The 8,800-nt window shown below is 39.3% G+C and overlaps 1 long non-coding RNA gene across 1 annotated transcript; it reads left to right on the top strand.

Moving 5' to 3' along the window:
* Positions 1 to 246: 246 nt before the first annotated feature.
* Positions 247 to 5,731, top strand: LOC116792721. Its single transcript, XR_004359245.1, has 3 exons — positions 247 to 333; positions 5,337 to 5,433; positions 5,629 to 5,731. It is a non-coding gene; the product is annotated as an uncharacterized LOC116792721 (long non-coding RNA).
* The last annotated feature ends 3,069 nt before the right edge of the window (positions 5,732 to 8,800 follow it).

The raw sequence follows: 8,800 nt of genomic DNA, 5'->3' as shown, positions 1-8,800 counted from the left end.
GATACTTTATGGGCCAGAACTTCAGCTAGCATAAATTGGCTTCTGTGCAGCTCTAATGATTTTCACCAGCTGAGGATCCACCCTGTGTTCCTATAATAAGCCCCTAGCATCTGAAAAAAGATTCATGTGATGGTGATGCTAATACATCTGAGGTTATAGAGCAAGAAAATTTTTATGTGGTTGAATTTTTAATGCAGTTTTTAAATCCAGAATTTATTCTGCCCGTTTTCTCTTTCCTAGGATTTTTAAATATCAAATAACTCCGAAGAGACAGTTTTAGATGGAGTTTTGTGTGTGGATTCATGGCCTATGTCAAACATACAGCAGCTGCACGTGAGTCTGAAACTTCCTTTACAGCGACAGCTATTGAGCCATCAGACTTTTCAGTATTAAATTCACAAGTAAATAATTGATCAGCAGACTTTGTTTTCTGATATGAAAGAAAACCACTCATTTGCATGAGTATAGTTTTGTGAAATAGGAGTTTCTCCTGCAAGATGCATTTCATGCTCCATAGCTCCTGATTAAGGTAGTCTTCTTCCATGACTCATCACCCAGAATATTAGCTCACTTTTCTTGGATGCACATTTGGGACTAGCCAATGCATTCTTGCAATTTTATGTTTTGTTTCAAGTTTAGCACATTTTGTATATTTGTACCTTCTAATAATTTTTGAAATATGCTACACTGAGTAGTTCCTATTATAAACAGCTGTAAACAAAGGAGAGAACCCAAATACAACTGCCAAGCATAAATATAGTTGTACAATAAGTGGGTCATCTGCTCCTGCTTCCAACTTTAAAAAAAGGCGTTTTCTAGTTTGTTTACTTCAATGTTAGCTGAGTGCTTTTTGCAACAATGCATTACTTGTTTAGTTGCCTTAGAGGAATGCTGCTTCTTGGCTTGTGTTGTTGTCTTTCTCATGGGTACACTGTGTTCTCTTGGGGTATGTCTCTGAAAGCTTGACAAATCAGAAAAGGACAGATTAGATGAACCAAATAAAAGGGGAGAACAAATCCCAACACATCTGGACTGGCCATGCTCTCCAGTTATGTGTAGAATATTGTGTGCTTGCTGTTACCCCAGCCTTGAAATAGGTGAGGAGCTGGCCTACTCCCTGCCTTTCATTACAACTAGTTCTATTCTTCAGCAGACAGGGCTGAACTTCTGCATGGTTATGCACTACCAGAAAGAGTAGTGCAGCTGCAGACTTTTTATCCACCTGTTTTCTTAGTTCTGTTTTGGATTTTTGCTGTTGTCAGTGCCCTGTTTCAGGGATGACTATACAGCCTGTAAAATTTTGCATTGAATTGATCATTGTTAAAGCAGCTTTCTCATAGAGCTGTGGCATGTAGGAAAGCTTCCATCAATCAGCACTGTGCTGTCAATAGATGTAATTGTGAAGAACAGATGTGCTTTCGGAAAGCCCAGCCTGCCTGCTGAGGACTTTTCCCTCATTGGTCTGTGTAAGAAACAGCTCCACACCTGCAATAAAGCTCATTGGCAGACTGAGACCCAGCCCAACCTCCTCCCTCCCCGCTGAGGACTGAGCTTGATGGTTTTAAGCAAAACCAACACAAGAGCAATGCTTTTTGAAGCTGCCTTGCTTGCTCACCTCCCTCACATCAAAGAGAAGCATATCTGAAACAGGTGAATCCATAGTAAAACCAACAGTGTTCTCTCCCTTCCCTTTCTAGCCTCTGTATTTAAGAGAGAGAATTTGTAACAACAACTAGAAAGCAGACTTGTTTCAGATATTGATTGATGGTTCTTGATAAAGAAGGCAGCAAGGACAAGACAAGTAGGGCTTCTTACAGGTAACATATTTGAAGAGGATACACACGAAAGCACTTAAACAAAGGCAGAGAATTGTGCCGAGTAAAGGAACTTGAAAGACAATAAATATTCAAGAGCTGATTGATGATGACTCTTAAAGCTTAGCATGCTCACAGGAGCAAACCCTGCATCCCTGTGGAGCTGCTGTCACTGAAATTGAGCCTTTATGAAAAAGGAAGAACAAACAGACAAGGAAGCTGAAAGAGGAAGAATAGGATTAATGTGTACACAGTAGATTTGGGAAGAGCAGAGTGTTTCAGGTGCTTAATTCTCGACTCCAAACATTTTGCTTGTTCTAGGGCCTGACACAGCTCTTGCTCATCCTAGCACAACTTGGATATTGGATTGGGTAGACTCTTGGATCTGATATATTGTGGCAGTTCCTACATTTCTACAAGATTAGACAAGATTATAGGATAGAAAATTAGCTTACTTAAGGAATGAAGAAGCCTTAATACTTTAAGCATCAGTTAGGATAAACATGCATTTAAAATCTTCTCTGAACTTTCTGAAAATCTGGTCTGAAAAACTGCCTGAAAAATGTTCCAAATTGGTGAAAATATTGTTGACTTTGTTCACACAAATAGAAATGAATGTAGCCTACTAGAAAGAATTTAAATGCCTGTGTCTCTGTTAGTTCTAGAACTGCAAATCTTTGATGTCTGGATAAACCATAGAATAATTGATTATGTACATTGGTATTCCATAGTTGTTGAAATGATTCACAGAAAGAAATCAGTCAGTATTAGATTTGAAGTGACCATGACCACGAATTCAAACAATTTCTTGGTATTGTCCTGTAAATACTGATGTTCCACAACTGAAATGGGAAGAGCTTTTAAATACTGCATTTAGCACAGATGTTTCCTGTTATAACAGATTAGTAAAATTTCAGTATTCAATGGGCTTTTAACACCCACCCTCCATCTGTGGTATTCATTTTCAGCATTGTGGAATAGGCCAAAAAAGCAGGCATATAATTAAAAAGAAACCCCATCAGGGTGTTTTCTCTAGCTCCACTTTCTTTTTTTTTTCCTGTGTTCCTTCATTTGTGTGTGGAAACATTTTATGGGTGGCAACATGGGTAAGACAAAGCTAGTTCTCCATCTGGGAGTCACACTTACTGCAGACAAGTGCACTGCAAACAAGCCCTTGAGCATATGCTGCATCCATAAGTGCTAATTGAGAAAGTCTGATTACGTCAGTTGAGTAAGAATAATATATTCTTTGCCAAATGACCAGTTTGTGCTTGTGGCTTTTAAGTAGCTGTGGTTCACCAAAGTGCTTGAGAAGTGCCTTTACTTTGAAGAGGAAGCTGAGCAAAGGGCTGAAAGCCAGCGGTGCTGAGGGACTGGATGAGCACTGTGGGAGTAACAAGGTCAATAACCAAGAGAGCTGCCACAGACACAACTCAAACAAAATGATGGCAAAACTCCTCTTTTAGTAATTTGCTTGGGATATAAAGGAGGAGAAGGAAACAAGCAGAGCAGTGTCTCTGACCATAACACACTTTGCAAACACATACAAAATTTACTGTGTGAACCTACTTCTCAAGTTTCTTTCATGCATGTTTGTTCAGGGTTGAATGCCAGCCTTCATTTCTCAGTCACATACGTACAGGTGTCAGATTTATGACATCAAAGACCTGCAATTTGGGGATTACTCACATTTTCACTTTTGTTCTGTTTTCTTCTGTATTTCACTGTAAATTTTCACCAGAAAAGTCCATAATGCCTTTTGAGACAGAGCAACACTATCCAGTACAATATTAAAGGGGTACAGTGTCCTATAAAGTGACTTGAGTGCTCAGGAACCTTCTTGAATGTAAGAGAGATATTTAAAAGCTTGGCCTACTTAGTTATTTAAAAGATTTTTAAAGCCCTGGTCAAGAATTACAAGTACCAAGATAAGAAGTATATTTTTGATGCTACAATTGCACATTTTTACGATGAAGGGAATCCCAGGATATCGTTATGAATTACATAGACAGTGAGATCAAGTGCAGCCTCAGCAAGGGTGCTGCTGGGATTCAATTCTGTGTTTCTTTTTGCATCTTTATCAGTTGATAATTCCCTCCCTTATTCTTTACTTCCTCCCTGACACTGGTAAGCCATGGTTGGACTCACCTGACCGTGGGGCTTTCAAGCAAACTGTATGTGTCTCCTGCTTACTGCAGTACTGTTTACTGTTTAAAGAAGTTCCCTTAGAAAACAATGTACACATATTGTGGAACGTCAGGGGTTTTTTGTAAACACCCCCCCCCCAAGGCAGGTGTATTTAATGGCAGCATTAGTGTAGTTTACAGATTGGAAAGCAAACAAAGCAGAGAGAAGTAGCCTTTTTTTTTCTCAAGCTGTTTTTTCTGAACAGTTTTGGTGCCTGTTAAGAAACGACTTCACGCAATTCCACAATCAATCAGCCTGTAAGCAGTAACATCATATCTAGTGTTTAAAATGTGAGTTTAGGAACCAGGTGTTTGGATCTAGTTTCTTTCTATGGCTCTAATTTCCTGTTGTTAACTCATAAGTAAGTCACTCTGCTTTCTGCTGGTTCAGGTGTCCCATTAGATAAAGGCAGCTGAATAGTACTTATTTTTCCAGAGTGTGGTGAGGCTCTGTAAATGACACTGTATTTTCTGATGGTGTTACGTAAGTCAAAGTAATAATGTTGTATCTAATTGAATCCTTCAATCTAACAGATGGGAGCAAAGCTTAAGAAAAATGTTGAACATTTTTCCCCCCCTTGCATATTTCTGCTATTTTTATGTCTCAGAAGTAATTTTGAAATGAATACCTCTTCGATGAACATAAATGTTAACAGAATACATTTTCACACACAGGGTTATGTTCCCATATCAAGACTTTAACTCAAATATATTATGTTTAGGCCATACAGGGCAGATTTTAAGAGCAGGGAAGCAAACAGGACTTCTGACTTGGGAACGTGATTCTTGTCTTTTCCAAAACCTTATCATGTGATGTCTTATTTGTTGAATAACTTGCAGGGCAAAGCACAGGTGTCAGTCTTGTGAATTTTCAAGGTGACTAAGAGGTTTGTGGTGGTTGGAGAATAGGTCAGCAGACTAAACCACATTTACTATGGAGAAGAGCATCACCACTGCGAAAGCCTCATCCGTGGGATGCAAACCTTTCTAAGTCCATACTTGCTGTGGCACCATGGACCTGTTCTTTATCTGCATGTGTTTCTTCACTCTGTGCTGAGGCACAAAACCATGAAACCCAGGGCAGCCACTGCTGGCTTGTAGTGCCTTCCCACCACCCTTAGGAACAGCACAAAAGCAGCAGCTGCCTTTTCCCTGGAGATTTAATAGCTCAGTCTCCTGCTGTGTACTCCTTGCTCTTCTGTGTTCTAATTATAACTTCAAAATTATTATTTGTTCTTAATTTCCAAATTCCATTTGGCATCTTGTACTGGAATTTCCTGCAGAGGAAGAATTCAGACTATGGGGTAGAAACCTTTCTTGTCATGTTCCCTCACAGCTGGTCCAATCTGCTCTGCGGTCCGTGCCTGACAGCCGGTTCATCTGGCAGTGCAGGAACACACATCTAAACATGCAGGCTCTGGAATCAGCCTCAGGTAAGCACCTCGACTTTGTTTGTACCCTAAAATTGAAGAATTCGGTCCCTGCCCTCCTTAAAAATGTCAATTATAGTGTTTGTCAGCTACAAGGTATATTGTGGAAGATAACTCTCTAAAATCTGGATGTAGCTAGAAATGTTTGCGTGGTTGCAGTACACTGATGGTGTTTTCCAACTTACACCCCTGGCTTAGGGCAATTTCCTAAAGGTGACTGAGAAAATCAAGCCCATTCATGGTAGGTCTGAATTTATTACTCATGGACTTTCACCTCCTCTAGAAAAAAAAAAAAAGAGAGGTAAGTCAAAACATGTTGCGCTAAAAAAATACATTTTCAGAACTTTGGCAAAGGATCGAATAAGTGCTTTATACTATATATTTGTTAGGTCTAATTCTGCACTCTATCTGATTAAACCATTTTGTCCAATATACTATTTCTAAAATCTTACTGAATTACATGTAAATGGTTCTTGTAATGGGCTCTGGGAATCTCATAATGAAAAACAGAATAAGAATGCAAAATATGTTGTGGGGTTCTTTGTGTTACTGCCAAATTACAGAAAGGCACAATTTATTATAAATGCAGTAATTTCACTTTGATACAGAAGGTCTAATAAAGATGCACCTTTGCTCAGGACCTTGAATCTTAGGTCAGAAGCATATTTGGAGAGCAACTTCTAATTAAAATTTGGTTTTTTTTTCTTTATATAACTACAGCGCCATTTTAATCCTCTTAATTATTTTAGAAAAAGTTATTGTGTTTCTGACAACCACATTCTGTATTGAAAAAATATGTGTTCCAGTCTCTTTGTTCCAGATTAGTGAAATTACTATGTGAAATTCTACAAAAGTTATTACAATTTAAATACATCAGGTTTTTGTTAATGCGAAAGAGATAAAACTGAATTCCATTTGCTCTGAAATGACAGTCTCCAAATGGTACCAAACAAATTCCTCAAAATGTTACCCCTGCCTGTCCATTCTGTATAGTATTTGGCAGGTGATAAGTTAACACAAAAATTTCAAATAAGTGATTTACTCATACTTAAAGGCTGAGTAGAACATTTAATGTCACATTTTCCATTCATTTTTGCTTCAGAAATAAGAAATTCAAATAAAGAAATAAGAATGTGATTATATTTTTATAGGTCATGTATAATGTAAATTTTGAAATGTGTGAAGAAGTTTGCCATAATTCTTTTTAGTGAAAAAAAAAAGCCTGCATGAAAGCTTTTACAGCTGTCCCTAGGGATCCCAGTGAGGTGGTGATAATTTTTGTTATAAATTAATCTTAGAAAATTTTACAGTAGCAAAAATCACGAACATTTAAAGAAATAATGCAACTTTAGGAACAGTTCTGAGGTATTTCAACTAGCATAACCTAAGGTCCAACTTTCGAAGAAACTGTATATTCCTGATTTTGTTTTCTAATTCCTCTCCTCTGAAAATAATCTATTTCAAAATAAGTGGAGGTTTTGCAATAGGTAGTTTTTACAAGAATCACTTACTAAGAGAGGGTTTAAGGTCGTGCATAAACAAATACCATAAAATCACGGAATGGTGTGAGTTGGAAGGGCCCTTAAAGACCATCTTGTTCCACTGCCCTGCCATGGGAGTGGCACCTCCACTAGCCCAGGTTGCTCAGAGCCCCCTCCAGCCTGGCCTTGAACACTTCCAGGGATGGGGCAGCCACCCTGTGCCAGGGCCTCACCCCCCTCACAGCCAAGAATTTCTCCCTAATGTCTAATTTAAATCTTCCCTCTCTCAGTTTAAAGCCATTCTCCATTTTACCATCACTCCATGCCCTTGTCCATGCAAAGTTCCTCTCCACCTCTCTTTGTAGCCCTCTTTGGATACTGGAAGGTGCTCTAAGTTCTCCTTGGAGCCTTTTCTTCTCCAGATAGAACAGCCCTGGCTCTCTCAGCCTGTTGTCACAGGAGAGGTGCTCCAGCCTCTGATCATATTTGTGACCATCCTCTGCTCTCACTCCAGCAGGTCCCTGCCCTTGTTATGCTGGGGGTCCCTGAGCTGGGCACAGCACTGCAGGTCTCTCACAAGAGTGGGGTGGAGGGGTAGAACCCCTCCCTCGACCCACTGGTCACACTTCTTGTGACACAGCCCAGTACACAATTGACTTTCTGGGCTGCAAACACACTGCAATTGGCTCATATCCAGCCTCTCATCCACCAACACCCCTCAGGTCCTTCTCCCCAGGACTGCTCTCACTCCGTTCTCCATTCAGCCTGTATTTGTTCTTGGGATTGCCCTGGCTCAGGTGCAGGACCTTGCACTTGGCCTTGCTGACCTTTGTGAGGTTTGCACCAGCTCACCTCTCCCAGTTGTCAGGGTCCCTCGGGATGACATCCCTTCCCTCCAGTTTTACTTTTCCTAAGTTTTACTTAGGCAGAGTTGATCTAAATTAAAGAACCAGTGTATTTTCCAGATTATTTTTGATTTAGCTATAGATCTTTGATATTCTTTCCCCCTTTTTCAAGGCTTTGTTTCATGCATTGCCTGTTTAATTCATACCTGTTCCCTCTGAGAAGAATGAAATACATAACGAAATCAAGTTCTTAATTGGAATTACAGGATGTGTGTATCGTATTTTAGGTTTCATAGCAAAGGATATCCAGGCTGTATCACTGGCAAATCATTACAGACATAGTCCTTGGAGAGCCATTAGTGTTGATGTGGAGCGTATCACATATAGCCAGTGTTCATCAGGAGTTATGACAGCCTAAAGAAGGCAGGTGGACTTATTATATTTTGCTTGTATTGTATTTTGAGCCATGTATCCCTGTATTTTGCTGATAGATTGTCAGGGAAACTATTAGTCTGGATTACATGGCAATGATTTCATTTTATGAAACAAAACAAAAAAAGCGAGCAAAAAGAAAAGCTTTTGGCAGAAGATGATCTCATTACTTAGAAGAAAAAAATCACTTGATGTGAAATTAAATGCTTATCAAAACGAATGCAACAGAATAGGAAAACAAATAATTTAGATAATAACTTTGAAATGAGGATTTAGACAATATTTCCTCATTCATTTAGTGCATGTGATTTGGTAAATCAAAGCCATGGAAGCAATGTTGTGTTGAACACTTGGCTTTGCAGTGATAGCTGCTAGAACTGCATGGCCCAGTTACTACAGGTGTGGTAACAGCTGACATTGTAGAATGTTGGCAGTATCCTAATGTGTAAAATATCCATATGTACCATAATTTCTGAAAGGAAGTGCTTCCCTACAAGGCTGTCTATTTTCACTGTGGCTTTTGAATAGGAGTGATACTCTTCTGTTAAGGAAGTTGCTTTGGGATTTTGTCCAGGCAAATCTGGTGCACAGAGACTAGTGGGTTCAGGGAAG

Source organism: Chiroxiphia lanceolata, chromosome 12, assembly GCF_009829145.1.
Source record: "Chiroxiphia lanceolata isolate bChiLan1 chromosome 12, bChiLan1.pri, whole genome shotgun sequence".
NCBI classification, from domain to species: Eukaryota; Metazoa; Chordata; class Aves; order Passeriformes; family Pipridae; genus Chiroxiphia; species Chiroxiphia lanceolata.
The sequence above is the reverse complement of the archived record's forward strand: the minus strand, read 5'-3'. Positions and strand labels throughout refer to the sequence as shown.